Source organism: Emydura macquarii, unplaced genomic scaffold (assembly GCF_026122565.2).
Source record: "Emydura macquarii macquarii isolate MOO-44397 ecotype Brisbane River unplaced genomic scaffold, CSIRO-AGI_Emac_v2 contig_1483, whole genome shotgun sequence".
Lineage (NCBI taxonomy): Eukaryota > Metazoa > Chordata > Testudines > Chelidae > Emydura > Emydura macquarii.
This window is the reverse complement of record NW_027131620.1, coordinates 6,381,499-6,397,968: the sequence shown is the minus strand read 5'-3', so window position 1 is coordinate 6,397,968 and position 16,470 is coordinate 6,381,499. Positions and strand designations below refer to the sequence as shown.

General features: G+C 39.4%; 1 long non-coding RNA gene across 13 annotated transcripts in view; it reads left to right on the top strand.

The window, feature by feature from the left end:
• The first annotated feature begins 296 nt into the window (after window positions 1-296).
• LOC137157024 (uncharacterized) overlaps window positions 297-16,470 on the top strand; it is a 73,328-nt gene continuing 57,154 nt past the window's right edge. For all 13 annotated transcript variants that reach the window (XR_010920959.1, XR_010920968.1, XR_010920961.1 and 10 more), the window contains exons 1-3: window positions 297-441; window positions 749-907; window positions 4,034-4,211. This is a non-coding gene — a long non-coding RNA (uncharacterized lncRNA). The remainder of the gene's footprint in view (window positions 442-748; window positions 908-4,033; window positions 4,212-16,470) is intronic.

Below are 16,470 nucleotides of genomic sequence, written 5' to 3'. Positions count from 1 at the left end.
AAAAAAAAAAAAAGGCAGAGTCAGGACCCTGCAGGACTAGTAGTCAATGGGCTGAGAGAAGTGATTGAACTCCAAATACTCCCTGCTCGGCCGGCTCCAGCTGACAGGCTATTTTTTGCCATGGTTGACTAAATATGGTCAGGGAGGCAATGGCATGGAAAGGGGCCACTTGCCTGGGAGTGCATGTTTCAGATGCTTAGCTGGGTATATAAGCACTGGAAAGGTGGACTCGTTTTCTGATCAGAGGTTTCCCCCCGCCCCCCAGAGTCTGTGCAGCCCCCCCCCCCCTTTTTTTTTTTTTTGCATGCGTGCTCTTTGTTGTAGCCTGACCTCTACCTCAGGCTGACCCTTCGGGGGATGACGGGGGGGCTGTTGGGAAGGGAGAGACGCGAGGAAGGGCGGGAGATGGGAGTCTTCTGCAGACAGCCCTTATGCATCAAGGTGTGTGGCAATCCAAGCATGGAAGGTTGCCTCTCCTTAACTCCTGCTTCACCCTTCTATTCTGCCGGTGCTCTTCAGTGCTCGCTTTCTCTCACTCTGGCTCTTAGCTTCAGCTGTAAGCTTTCAAGCTCTCCCTCCTTTCCTTTTCTGCCCCCACCCCACTAAGCCTGCGATGCAGCAGGAGGGATTGAGTTGTAGTGATGCTTGTTGGTGGTGGTGGTGGGGGGGGTTGCCTCATTTTTTTTTTTCTCCAAGTGAGGACTAATACTATTACTGGGCCTGCTCTCTTTTTCCCTTCCTGCATTAGAGATTGGCTATAAGGAGAAGGCTGACGGCTGCAGCATGAAGCGCATTATTACCTTGTGATTCCATGACCCTCCTCTATGCATCCCTAACTCTCGAAAGCTGATTCAGCTTTCAGCTAGTGCTCTGGTGACTCCACTGCTGCAACAGAATCTTCTAACTGGTATGTCTTTTTTTCCCCTCTCCTATCTGTCTTTCTTTTAACTGCACCAGCTCAGCTTGTTTTTAAACACTCCCCTGGCTAATGCAGGACTCTGTGCCCATCAAACTTGCCCAGGGACTTAAATGTGTGCCTCTGCTCTGTTGACTGTGTGTTTGTGTACAGATTGTGTGTTTTAATATGTGGGTGGGTTAGGAGACCTTTTATTTTTCTTGTTCTGCTGTGGCATACTCTGCATTTAAAAAAAAAACTGCAGAGCAAGCACTGGACTAGAATAATCTGAACTGAAATGTCAGAACTTTGACATGCAATCATTTTGCAAGGTTAAACCAGCCTTTAAATGCCTAATGCTGATATAGGCTGGCTAATGACACCTGGAAGATTGGTTTTTTTAATAACTAGTAGCTGCGAGATGAAATAATACCAACAAGAGCAAAGGCTGAAATGTGGTTAAACTTAGACTAACTTGCAATGATCTCAACACTGCGGTGATTAACCATTGAAATGCTGAGACGTGACTATTAATTACAGACGGGTGGTTTATGAACAATCAAAAAAGGAACATCAGAAGGAAGAGAAGTTATATTTTCACTGCAAGGAATGTAAAATGCAGGTTACACTTCATGTGCCAATTGACTATTCTTGCTTCTGAAGCACAGAGCTGACTGTGGTCATTACATTTTTTATTATAGTGGTGTATACATGCACACACATATACACACATATAATGATCGAAATTGTGATATATATACACATATATAGCACAGTAGCAATATATTGCATAATGTGTTTATATATATATATATATACATATACAAATTATACAACTATATGCAATATATAATATATATTATGTGAATAACACTATATATTATATCGGTGTGTATGTAGTATGCCTGTGTGTATATGTGTGTGTATTAGAGATTCAGTCACGTGTAATTGTATAGTCAGAAATCCTTGATTTGTGCTGTCATTTTAATTGCTGGGTTTCTCCAGAACTGGTGAGATGTTGTCTATGCCTCAGAAATGTTTTGTAAAGTGACTCAGTTAAATCTAAACTGTGCAGAACAGGTCACGGGTGGGCTTGGTGGGAACTAACACAAACTTCCACCTCACTTCAGCTTCCTTTCTCACTTCTCTCTGCTGCCCTCAGGACTAAAGACCTTCTCCTGCATTTCCCATTCTTTGCAGCTCCTAAAAGTTTTATGCTGTCCAGCTGCAGATAGAATTCTGTAATATGACTAGGCAAATGCATAGAGTCTGGGGTGAAGGAGGAAAGCCCTGTGAACATGAGCACATGTCATTTTCCCCTCCACCCCCCATATTCCCACCTCCTACATTTAACTTCACTTCCATTAGCTCAGCCTGTCTTCCTCACTTTCATCTGCTCCTCGTCTCTGCACTCCTCGTTTGTCGAATGACACCAAAAATTTAGGCTTTCCCTTTCCCAAGATTTCTGTGCCCCCAATTGTCATGCAACATTTTCCACCCTGAATGAATCTACAGACATCTAAGCCAGCCCAGAAGAGTGAGGGAAAGTTGGGTAAAACCGTAGCACAGCACAACCTGACGAAATGTAAAAGAGGGCTGCCTTTTACTCTGTCAAAAAAAATTAAAAATTGGCATTTTTGGAAAACATGAATTTCCATGCAGCCCCTCAAAGTGAATTAACAAAAATTAAATACACTTCCACCCAGGATGTTACAAGGAGAAAAGCAATTGCCACTTGCTGTATTCAGCAAGACTGGATAAACTTTCCACGACTTTTACAAATCGTGAAACGGGGTTCTTTTCTTAATCTTTAGTTTTAATAAAAGTTTAAACCCTTTAGTTTTAAAATACTTTATAGAATAGTCTCCTTATAATCTTTTAGTTGGTGTCCCATTCATCTGCAAAAGTTTGGGAAAATACAGGAGAGCAGACATCAAAATTTATTTAGGAAAAGCTAATGCTGTGTCAGTTACAAATGTTTTAAAAGTCAAAGAAATAAAGCAACCATCCTTCTTCCCACACTTACATTTACTGTTGTTGAAAAAGGGAAAACAAAATTCAACTGAATGTCTCGGCCATGCAAAACTCCGCCTATGTGTCTGCTTTTTCCTGAAATCAGAGCAATCAGACTCTCATTCATACTATTGGTGTGTCTATTTAAACCCTCAGTTCTCCCTGTCTTGCCTTAATTTCACTGCAGTTGTGCATTTTGGTGGTGTCACAGCTCCACCTCTCTTCTCTTTAGTCCCAAAAGGTTGAAATTAGGCTTTAAAATAGACAAATCATAATAGGTGATAAAGTCAAAGAAACAGGAATCAAAAAAGATGTTGAACAAAATCAGGGCTGAAGCATCTGAGCAGTGCACCATGGCTGGAGTAAAGTCACTTTCAGGGCTTCACAGTAACTAACCTTCTGAAACACTGGCATAGTGAGGCTTCTCTTTTTCTTTTTGGTGTCGATAGACGTTGATTGGGAACTGGGAAATATTTACTTCCCAGTTATATTTTAAAATGCAGTGGAAAAACATCAATACAATTAAGTATTCCAAAGTGCTTAGTTTGCCACTTGCTAAGTTTACTTAAACCCTGTTTAAAGGGTTCATTAGAAGACTGTGAGAAACGGGAAAATTCATTAACACTAAGGCAGCCATTCTGCATTTGCCTGTAAATTGGTATTGATCTGCAGGCGCGGGCTGGGGTAGCAGTCAAATGAAGTAGGTGAGTGGACAAGCTAAGCATACCATTACAGCAATGCTGAATGAGCATTAAGCGCCCCGTGTGACCTCCTGGTTTGCTTGATGCCTAAATCCTGCCCATAATAGTCTCGTATTCAGTACAATCATCATTTTCAGCAGTGCCACTCGGACCACATTGTTAGGGGAGCTTTAAAGCTCAGAGTGGCTGTGAGGCAATGAGTGAGAAGAGAGAGGGAGGGAGGGAGGGAGAGAGAGAGAGGAAGAAAAAAAGAAAGAGACTGACTGACTAATGCAAACAGGAGAAAAAGCCATGCACCCACACACATCCCACACACATGCAAAGGGGTGCTTGAGGAATAACTCACAGACTTCCACTCTGGCCTATGCTTGCGGGCATCTATCTTTGGCTGCCCCGTTCTGTCTTTTATTTTGCATATCTGCAGGTATGTCACAGGCATCCTCAGCTGTCATGGAGTTCCACTGGATGACATTTTAAAAATAATAATAAAAAAACAACCCCCAGCCCTCCAAAGGCATGTCTTTTCTTTTTGGGGTTTCGTCTCTGCAAGGTAGTGTTTCTCTTACAATGACCTGCAAAGGAAAAATCTCTGGACTCACTAGGTAAGATCCTTTCTTCTTCTTATGCTTTAACCCCAGCTAATTGATAAAAGCAATTCTTTGTCTGTAACTGATGACTTTTCTAACCCTGGCATATGGGACAGTCAAGTTTGGTGCTGATTTGTGAGTTACCCACTGGACATTTGATTTTTTTGGGGGGTTGTATATACACCAAATTTTCAGAAAAGTGTTGGCTATGTTTGTTTCTAAACCATAGGGTGGAAACAATTCCCATGTTCTTTTTTTCCCCTAGTGGCTTTGGAGGCAAAAGAGAAGAAATCACTCCAGTAAAATATATATATTTGTCCAATTTTTTTTCATAGTTGAAAGTTTCAGATCACAAATGAAATATCTACTTTGCAGGTGAACTGGATGGGGTTTTTTTTTTTTTTGTCCTTTCGCTTTCCCTCTCCCCACATCCCATTTATGTTAAAATGAAGCATTGTTCAGGGGCAAATTGCCAGATTGCTCGGACTTTTTGTCCAATGTAGCGTCCATTTCTATTCTCGGTGACAAAAATCAGAAACCTGCAGAAAAGCAGCTATGGATTATTGGAGATTAGTCTGAGGTGGGGTGTGTGTGTGTGTGTGTGTCGCTATGTAGGGGCTGAAGGAAAGAGAAACTCTGCTATTTTAAATTGAGCCTTAATTGAACACGCTTGGGATGTGAATTCTGAATCAGCGCTATTTTCTCCTGTGAACATATAAATGCACATATTGAAACTACCTGCTTGAGAGACATACTTCTTTATATGCCCATATGAACCTGGCAAGCTATGGAATGTAAAGAAGTATGTATTTCAGGTGGGGATCATTCTCAGTGGAGCAATGTGTGACCCAATGTAAAAAAGGGGAGAAAGACAGAATTTTTTTTAAATGCCTGACATGGCAGACTGACCGGGGAGTCAATTGATGATCTTGTTCCAGTGCGTGTATTGTTCTGTCACTTTGCCTGTGTCAGCAGGTGGAAATGCTCATCAGGACATTAAATATTCAATATACTGACTGCGGCATGGACTCTGAAAGGCAATGCCAGAAGAAAGCTTGCTGTCCACTTGTGTTTTTTAACAAGGGTAGAGGCCAATTGCTCTTTTTTGTTTGTTTGTCCCTCCCCCCCAAAAAGTAGACTAGATGCCAGAAAAGCAAATTGAGCTTTAAATTGAGGGGAGGGGGGAAGAGAGGGATTGGGTAGGAGAATGGAGGGGCGTGGGCGGTGATGGGGGGAGGGAGGGAGAGAGAGAGAAAAAATAAAATGATTCTGTCTTAGCTGTGCAGAATTTTAGCTCTAAATTAATGTTCAAACTTATGCTTTTTGAGCCTTTCCCATGTTAAAAGTTCTCATGTTTAAAAGCAACAAGAAAAGATATTCTAATTGTTTTACGATGAGTCCTATTAACAGCCATCAAAACAATTTAAACATAGCTAAAGCACAAGGAACCCTAAGTATGTGTATATATTTTTCCCTAAAGAATAATAAAATTAGCATGCTTGAATTCAGGAAGTCTTATTTGGCTTTTAAACATTGTTTTTTTTACACTGTACAACAATAATGCATTTGGTTATATTTCTGCTCTTCCAAAACAATGGTTTAAGAAGTGAATCAGGGCGAAGGAAAATAGCGCTATGTGTTGGATATTGGACACACGTAGAAGTAATCCCTTATTTGTCTAGAGACTTCATTCTAAAAGTGTCTTCACACTTACAAAACCAACCCGCCCCTCCCAAAATACCTAAAACAGATTTTTTTTAAAAAATTTAAACTTCATCAGCAGTGTTGTTACTCCCAAAAAGTTAAACAAATCTCAACTTTTCCATCAGTGATACTTCAGGAAACTGACCTGAAACATTTTGCTTTAGTAGAATGATTTGCCTCTAGCTTAACACCACCTTCTATTCGCTTTGCAAGAGTACTGCTAACATCTTATTTGATCGAGTCCTGACAACTTGCTATCCATTGCTGAGACTAATCAGGCAACGAAGAGCCATTTAGTTTTGGAAACTAGTACAGCATTGCTTGTGCTAACTGGCCGGAAGAGTAAGCAAGATACTGACTTTGGATTTTGCAAAAGTCCTTATTCTCCTCTATTCAAGGCAAGCACCGTTTTCACTTGTTATGTTTATGCCAAAGGGGATTTAACTATAAGCAGGGGCTCATGAATAACTGGTTAGAAAAGGCAGGCTGAATACCACTGAGGTTTTATACCCTGTATTATTCAGTAGATATTTATTAACACTTTTAAAACGTAAATGCTATCGCTGATGTAAATGCAAAAAGGATTTAGCTGCAGCTGACTAGAACAAGTGAACACCTTTTTATTTACCAAATTGCATTAAAAAAAAAAAAAAAAAAAAGGACTTTACGTTGAATGAAAGTGAAACTAAGCAAACTTCAGTACCACCGTGTAGGGCTGCAAGTGCATTGAAGGGACCAGAAAAAGCCCCTGTTATAGTTCAAGCGGGTGTGGTCCTTCTGATGCTGGGTTTTTTTTTTAATCATGTGATCTTTGCTCTTTAGGAGAATCCCACTCATGACAGGCCCCTAGGAGCCTGCAACAGGTGCAAGACCCCACAATAAACTGTTATGGTTTTTCTGCCAAAAGGGATGGCCTTTTGGCATGAATGACAGATTCCCCATATGGGCGGAGGGAATGAGGTGACTCATGTTCTTCACCTGCTGATATGCATTTAGCTAGGCCCATCTGAGCTTTCTCAGCCGCTGGGGCCCCCAAGATTCAGGGTGCCACTTAACCATGCATTTAAAAAAAATATTTCTCTCGTTGCGGTAGATGGGGGGTGGAAATAAACCAACCTCACATGCTCCAAGCACCAAATCATTTGGTAAGAAGGGAAGCAATGTCCTAACCAAAGTTTGCCTAGTCTTCATGAAGCCAGTGGCTGTTGGTGGAATTGAACAGGGAAGACACCCGCAAAGTCCATAAATCCATCGGATAAGTCCATAGGTTTGGCTGCAGCTTCCCCTTATTGTAAATCACCTACGTTTGTCTGATTCACTGAATTAAAAATGAGAGATTCTCAATGTCGTAGACAGAAAACGTATTTTCCCTTTTTGTTAGTAACATTTTCCTCCCAGCTCAGGTTGCACCTGAAACTTTTCTGTTATTTCGTGTTGCTCTTGTTCAGGGACACGGGTTCTGATTTACAATAGGTACCTGCATTCCTAGTGCCATTTTTATCTACTTTTCCCCTCTCTGAATGAATATGTTTGTTAATCAAATGGAATTACTAACATTAGGAAGTAACTCTGCATTCAGATGTATGTTTATGTAAATATTTTGGAAGCTATAATTTTAAGTGCTGTGTTTGTGATATTTTAATAAGTTAGCAGAAGCAAAATGAGTGGAGGGGAGATAAAAGCATGGGGTAATGTGCGTTACAGAGCAGCATACGGTAGAGTACAGCTCAGCGATGAGGTCTTCTGCTGTAGGTCTGTTAGATGCCCAAGTCTGGATTTGCGCTTTGCTGACATCCATTACAATCCTCTTTTGTCCCCACTCACTTCCCGGTAACACTGCATATTTCTGTGATTCTTAAAAGAGCCTCATGCAGAGTACATGCTGGGATGAGAATGAAAAGTATATGGTATTGAGTGAACATCCAACGTTGAGCTCTGGTCCTGGGAAGCCTGCCATAGACTTCAATGGGCGATGGACTGGGCCCTAGGTCTTTGTAAAAAAAATTAGTGTATTCTCACTGCCTGGTTGATAGTTCTTTCTTTAATTAAAAGTGTAACAGGCCCCATCCCTGCAGACCTCATCAACTGAAATGAAGATTCAAGTTTTTTCCATTTTGTTTGCCATACAAGTGGGATTTGCTCCCATTTTTCAGCCCAATCATAAGTTTGTTCCTAAAGAATTTCTCCGCAGTTCATGTTAGGCAAGTAATTCTGTTGGAACAGGTGGGAAATTCAGGTGATGTCATCCAAATAGCAAACTGAGAATTGTGAAATGCTCATTGTAGAAACAATAGCTTTAAGAATTAGTTAAAATTAGTTAAATTTTTCCTCTATTATGCCTCACAAAATCCAGCCATTTTAGAAATGAATTTTCCACATGTAAGCGAAACCATCCCCAGGTATAAAGAAGCTATTTTGCACACACTCAAAACAACACAAGGCAATTTGTGACATGCAATTTTCCCAAGAGGTGTTCAATTTTTATTAGTTTGTTCATGTTGATGGCAAGTTATTTAATAATAATAATTATTATTATTGTATATATTTAGAACAGGTGGTCAAATAAATTTCAGTGCCCCATTCTAAAAAAAGTCTGTTTGCACTTCAAGTTTAATAGTGCTTTCATCAAGAGCAATAAAGCATTTTATTGCACAAGTATATCAAAGCATATGCTGGCCCTGGTAAAAGCATTAGTAAAGGGGTGCATCAGCAATCTCATTTAAAACTGTCGACCCAATGTGAAAAATGTTGTGTTGAAGAATAAACTGCTATTAAGCATGATTAGATTGACCTGCAGGACAGATATTTTAGCTGCTGCAGCACAAGTCGATCAAAGTGAGCATCGCTTGGATTGCAATTTTTTTTTTTTAATGCCCTAAATTAAAAATGAAAGAGCCTTAGAATTTTTAGGACCAGAGAGTGACTTTGGGGATGAGATTTGTGCATTTGATTCAAAGATTTTTTGCAAGGCAGGAAAGGGGGGGGGGGAGGGAGGGAAATGTATTAATTGCTGCCACTTTAGCATAAATTGAAAGTATGTTACTCAGATCAACCAATCAAAAAAGAAATTGTGCTGACTCAGGGTTTGGACTAGTCTGCACGTCTGATTGCAGAAAAGATCAGTACTGCACTGCAGTCTCTCTCTCTGCCTTTGACACCAGCCTAGCTGGGCAGGGCTTCCCTTGTGTTTCCCAGGACTGGTTTAGGCCCAGAGCAAGAGAAGGCCCTGGAAAGAAAGAAAGAACGAAGCCTTTGTGAGCTCCAAGCAGATAATTATTCTTTTCAAGTCAGTTAGCAGGACCTCCCATCATAGGTTTGAGGATATATGCAAATGGCATGAATTGCTTAGGATATATTTTAAAAAAATAGTTCCACCACATTATATATCTAATGGTGACCAAGGGCGCTCTGCTGGGATAAATATATGTGCTTATTTTTGACCCCCCCTTGAGAGCTTAGAACTACCTTTTAAATACATCAGTTGCTGTTCGCTTTTAGTGAATGATAGTAAGGTTAATCTTTGCAGCCTGGTGTTACAGTGGTTCTCAAAGTGGAGCTACATTTTAAAAAAGTATTTCTATTGTAACGTACAAGGTTATTGAGAAATGGAGTCCAGCAGTTAATGGAGGGCACTGGAAATCTAGAAGTCTTGACTTCTATTATTGGCTCTAACACTGACTCACATATGTGGTCTTTGTCAAGTCATTTAAACTCCCTGCCTCAGTTTCCCCATCGGCAAAATGAGGAGAGTAATATGTATGCACTTTTTCCTGTAGAATTGTTGAAGGTGTTATTCAGATAATTCATTTGAGAGGATAAACACCATTTGAGTTAAAGAAGTTATACCCAGGACACGTTTGATCCATTGTTAGGAAAGTGCTAAAAATGCCAGCTCAATACTAGAGAGACAAGGTGAGTGAGGTAATAACTCTTCTTGGACCAATTTCTGTTGGTGAGAGACACAAGGCTGTCTCTCTCATCAACAGAAGTTGGTCCAATAAATGATATTATCTCACCCGCCTTTTCTCTCTAATATCCTGGGACCAACATGGCTACAACACTGCTTAGCTAAATGTTAGGTATTATTATGCAAAATATCACTCACTGCTCCTGCAAACCTACGCCTACGAACAGATCCATGATGTATATGATATATTGACTCATTCAGTTTGCAGTTTACCACTGCAGTGTGTATTAAAAGGAGAATGAAAACCTGGCACCACCTGAAAGCAACAGCAAAACTCCTATTGACTTCAGTGGCGTCAGGATTTTATCCAGAGTAGTATTAGCTATACACGGGCATTACAGGACAATTGGGTTTTTTTAAAGATAAGCACAAACCCTAGTGTGTAGTGATTTACAAAGCCATTTATAGAATATCTGACTTACTTCTACTGGTGCTACCCACTGTAGCTCAGGCAGGAAGCCTGACATGGCTCCTAGAAATGGCCCGGCCTGCGTAGCAAGAAGAGAAGGTCCAACATGGGGTAGGTTGTTCAAAATGATCCAAAGAGTGGACTTAGGTGTGTAATGGAAGAACTCCATCGCTGAAAGAGAGAGAACACAAAGAGCATCGCTGACTTTGCAAAGCAGCTGGGCTATTCAGATAGTGAGAAATGATTTTTGCCAGGCAGCTTGTGCACTTGAAGTTATGGCGTTATCTGTCCCTAATTTTCAGATTCTCAAGTCACACTTGCCAATTGGTGTGCAAGAGAGCAGAGTGGCTTTTGTCCCGGGACTTTTATGAAGTTAAGGAGTCTGTGTAATGCAAGTGTTTTCTTTCCACGGCTTTGCAGCACATAACTTACAGTGTGTGTATACAGATATAAATGCATATGCAGATAAATTCACGTCTTCTTTTATCTTGCATTCAATCTAATGATATGTTGTTTTAAAAACATACTTTTTGCGTGTCCTATTAAACCTAATCTACACTTTTAGCCCTGTCGTTAGTAGTATTTACTATGTAGAGCTTCATCACCCACTCTGATATGGACATGAATATTAAGCATAGATCCATGCTAAATGATAGATGTGTGTTGTGTATATAATTTGTATACATACGCACAAATGGAGTCTATTCAGAGAACAAATGTATTTTTAATAATGAAGAAATTACTACTTTCAAGGGGATCTCAATAGCAGATGTTTCCAGCAATCAGATCATTCACCCACAGCGTTCTGAAGGAGATACGTAATATTTTGTCTGGCCAATTGACATCCTGAACAGATGCAGGGTTTTTTTATTGTTGTTGAGTTTTTTTAATAAAGCACGGTGCTGGGTTTGCAAGTTGTTTGCCATGCCCAGATATGGCCAGTATTTGAAAGTGTGCTGCTATCTAAAAAAGCCCGGAGGCAGTCTGATGAGTCCAAGGGGACTACAGAACAGCTGATATAAATAGTCCTCATTCTCAGCTGCTCTGCTGGTGAAACTGTATTCAGATGGCATCTGGGCAGTCAAGTAGTGCAGGCCTCCTTGTGATAACCAACCGCAGAAGTGCAATGCGATCAGTGGCCACACAGCTGTAAGAACATGAGCCACTCCTGGGAAGGCCTTACATAGGCAAGGAAACAGAGGCATTTCAGGAGGCGGATAAAGCTACAGGAACAGGAATCTGGTGACTTAACAGCTACCAAGAACAAAGTTCATTTCAAAGGCTAGGACACCAACGTCCAATCTCAAAAAGTCACTCTTCCTACTTCGGAGGCATGACTTTGCCTTTCCCTATTTAACCCATTCCATTCAGGGAGAGAGCAAGGGACGAACCTCACAGAGCAGAAACTGAGACAGTGCAAGGGATTACTGATGTGAATCAAATAATTCACTTGATCCAGTAAAAAGGCCTTTAAAGTTTAAAGCTCCCTTTAAAGTTTATGGGAGTTTTGAATTAAATCTTAAATTTAGCCCTGGTAGGCAAAATTTTGAAACTCCTCATCCCAAAGAAGAAACAATAATATTATTGTTGTTATTATTATTAATAATAATGTAGAGGCATCCAATTGATCAAGATAACTGTAAACTAATGAATAGCGGAAGTTGATTTGATGGATAATATTAGATCTAGATATACAGAATGTATGTATGAGGCAGACAGATTGCTTTGTATAAATCTAGGCAGTAGGGGGCTTCTCCAGGTCCCTTAACATCAGTGGAATCACGGCCTTTTGCGTGAACTGGGTTTGGATTGGACTCCATAGCCTTGTTTGTCTGAATGGAATGAGGACATGAAATTTATGTGGATACACAGCGGGCTGGCTGAGAGGGTGAGATTTTCATGTAGAGAACGCATAAGGGGGAAACAACTGAAATGTACTGCAGTCTGTACATGAGTAATTCTGTTGAAGGATGAGTTCTGGGAATGTCAGGGCAGAGTAAGGGTGGAGTGGGGAAGAGAGAAAGAGAGTAGGATTTCTTACCCTTCTTTTGTTTAGACTATATGATTATTTCAGTGATACAACCAGCAAAAAATATCATGCCCTTCTTTTTCTCTGAAATATTTAGCACATGAAAAAAGACTGTCAGAGAGTGCATTGGTGACGATAGACCAAAATTAACACCTCTTAGTAGAACACATTGTATAACACTAAGCGGCCAGTAAGGGAAAGGGAAAAAAATTCCCTGCATGCCCATTTGATGTGAAATGGCATTTTCTTATCTAGGAATGTGTTAGTCATTAATTTAATACTTAGTGTTTGTCCTGTCTCTTTTTCTTCATTGGTGAAGTGCTCTGATGCACTTGTGAGCAGAAACATCTTTCTTTCTTTCTTTCTTTAAATCGAACCAGTTTTTTACTGAGGTCCTGTCTTTGAGGTACTCAAACACAAAAAATCTATCTTGCCATTTTTGCAAAGAACAGCAAAAGTAGCTCTTGCCTGGCTGTTCTTGCCGCATCCAGTCCCCCACGTTCATTTGGTCTATTTGAAACCGAATTTATTCCTAGGAAAGTCCCCATCAATTTCCTTTACTCTTTTGTTGACAAGTTTATTAAAAACCTGGGCAACTATGTATTAAACTTTTATCAGTGTTGAGAAAGAATGCGTTCTTTGAATAGACACTAACGTTATGGATTGAGCCTTAGGATTTCTTGTTCTAGAGTTTGGCTGAGTCAGCACTGCAAATACAAGCTACTATCTATTTATTTTTTCTGAAGAGACCTTTTCTGAAATGACATAAGGAACAGTGATGATGGTAAACGGTTTAGAGGGTGGATAAATGCAAACCTATTTCCTTGATGGACTGTAATTCTTTGCCATTTATTTGAATAGTTAACTAAAAGTTTGAATTGAACATCCATTTTGCAATGAATGATTACTTCCTGGCAGTTGAAGTAATACTGTTGGGACAAGAAATATTAAGTTATTTATATGTTTAAACAATAAATATAAATGAGTAAACTGATAATTGTAATACCCCATGATATCTGAATTGGGTCTCTGTTAAAGGCATTTGTAATGCGGTGAAGCTTCTTAGACCAATTTCACCAGGTTTGGCTTTATGTCTCTGCTGTTTTGTATATGGGGGTATGTTATAGGTGTATGTAGCTGTGTGATATAGGAGCTTTTCTCATTTTCTTAGTCATACGATTAAAAGAGGAAAGGCCCAATATGTTGTTAAAAATAAAACGCTAGAATCAAATAATCTAATTTCTATTTGGTCATGCAACCGAGCTTTTATATGTGGGAAGAGCCCTGAAAAAAAGTCGGCATAAAGGTTTTTGAACTGACATAACAAAAGACACGAGGAAAAGAAGCAAATGTGTAGTTTAAAACCAGAATTTTTGAACCCACAAACAATCCCTCCGATCTCACAAACAACATATTTCTTTACCTGTCACAGCGTTCAAGGTTTTTTTAGTTCTCAAACAGGTTTGCTGACATAATTTGTCAAGTGCAACAGGGAGTTTTCGGTGTGATGGAGAATCATTTTTCACAACACACAGTAGTGCACCAAAGCAATTCTAACAACTCTGTGCAACTCCATAATTAGATAAGAGTTACTATATGTGTATTAGATAGATCGTCATTCATGTTGTAGGATACAGCGGAGCAGGGGACCTAGGCAGTGAGTATTCTGGGCAAATACATCTTACTCTGGGAGTTTATCTACATCACCATTTGCTCCAATTATAACTAATTGGACACATATTGCATTTTCATAGCATCTAATTTTCTATTGATTTTAACAGGACTGCTGGTGTTTTGTAGCATACAGCAGGATGTGGTATCAGGTGCTGTTTAAAAATGCTGAGTACACTCCCCGATATGGGATTATGCAATCAGCAGATGTTTTAAAACCTATTTAATTGTTTGGTTCATAAAATGCACGCACTGTATTCGGGAACAGCTTCATTCTCTTTTAGTAGTTTACTTTAAAAAATAGTATTGCAATTATAGCATTCAAAAGATGCAGCTTCAGGAAACACATACATATGGCTGCATTTCAGATCAATGGCTTTAGAGCTTTCTCCGTTACATTTCTAGGATCTATGTATTTAGGCACAAGAACAACTCAGAGATATATGGCCTTTGTGGTGCTAATCTCTCTCTTATATTAGAGGTGTATCTTAGCTACAGCATTTGCATTCATGTCCAAATTCTGAACTCTATGCATTTTTTGGGAGGATTAGCTCTGCATTTGAATTTGGTCCTTTATCTATATAGGGCCCAGTAGCAAAATTTGGATCCAGATCTGGATGTTCGGATCCAAGATTTTGATTCAGGCCTGTTTCTGTCTTAAACATTAATAAGGGACAAACTGGCTAACAATTTTGCCATAGTAGGTTTTATTTGCTTTATTCTTCATGGTGAAAATTGAGATATAACAGAGTAACAAAGTGTAACATCCAAATAAACTTGGACTCTGAAATTATCAGTTGCATTTAAGCAAATAACCACTGCAGCAGGACTGAAGCAATTGTCCTCTGCTTGGCATCATTTCAGAAATAGGATTTAAAAGCTATCTCCAGCCCAAAGAATAGAAAAGGAAGGGAGATGGCATCTCAGTACAGTATTTTCAGTGTTGTACATTTTAGGCACAAAACAAGCTTGAAGCATGTTTGTATATTGGTAGTAATTAATGGGACATAAGGCAGCTCAAACTTATTGGTGATTGTGTTTTGGAGATACAGTGTTACACACGGGGTAGTGATAGGTATGCTATTGGTTTGCTGTCTTTGTTAGCCATAAGCAGAAAGCTCATTGTGTATATGGGAGACTGGTGAATTCTACAGAGGTGTGTAAGTTAAATATACACGTTATTAACTTCAGGTAATAGTTTTGGTTTGAAAGACTCAATAGCCAGTGAAATGCCTGCAACTACTCTAGTCCCTACTGCATACTAAAGAAATCAAGTGCTTTTTAATAAGGACAAATAAAATCAAACAGAAGATGCATGTGTCCTTTCAGTGCTGTACCTCTGGGGTTGAATACCCACAACTTTAAAACAGATGTTAGGAAAATGCAGAACAATCTTTCTATTATATTTAAATGTATTATAATATGATTAATATGTGACAGCTCTAAGAAAAAAAATGACCAGTTAGTTTATATTTTCTGGCTTACAAATGACACTTTGTGCAGAACACAGCGACTGGGGCATAGATTTAAACATCTGTGCAAAGACACAAAGCAATCAAATTGAATCATCTGCAGTACAGGTACGGGCCAATTGGTGAATAACCACCGAAGTGAGAGATAAAAGGCTTGCTGTGTTATCAAAGGGCATTTCATTTTTGGGAAATTCCTTCAAATTTAGCAACATTTGGATGGAAATCAAATAACACATTAACTTGTGAGAGGGAAAAAAAACCTTCAAAAGCTAATTACGAAGGGAACGTGCACTTCATTAAGATAAAGCTGTGGAAAATCAATGTTCTATATTGTTGTTTTTTCCTTTTGATTGGATTTTAGAATGATAAATTGTTAATGCATTTGATCTAAAAATGATTTGTTTATTCAGATGAAGACCAACAGTACTTTGTCTCATTTGGCCTTTTAGCCTGTAATGATAATGGCCATTCATTTTTCAGAAGGGTTTTGCACTGGAATATCTAGTAGAGTAGCCAAATTCATTCCTAGATTCAGAAGGATGGGCCCAGTGCAATGGTTCAATGCAGGCTAATTCTATTGCATGTCAAATCTTCTGCTTCATTAGGAATATTGACAATTTGTGATAAATTCTTTGGTTTCCCTGTGCTGTCAATAATATGTCTTTATTAGAATACCAAGACAAAGGCAGAAAGCTCTTCAAGATAGAAGATTCTCTTGTATTACCTTCTAGCGACACTCACTTCAATATCCAAGATTCTGTAACTTGGTACATTTGTCTTCCCTCATGAGCATAAGTATTAACAGAGGAGCCAATGCTTGGGATTACAGTAAAATGGATGCACTATCCAGTGGTCTAAAGAGAGAGGAAAGGAATGCGCAGATGGGTTTTGTATGTGTTGTTCACTGAACACTCTTTGGTCACCTGGATACTGTGTCCAATGCAGTCCTGTCTATACTTGGAATTTTATCTGACAAATTAGGTGCCAGTATCCTAGATGGGCCTAGAAGGTAGGAGTTTCTG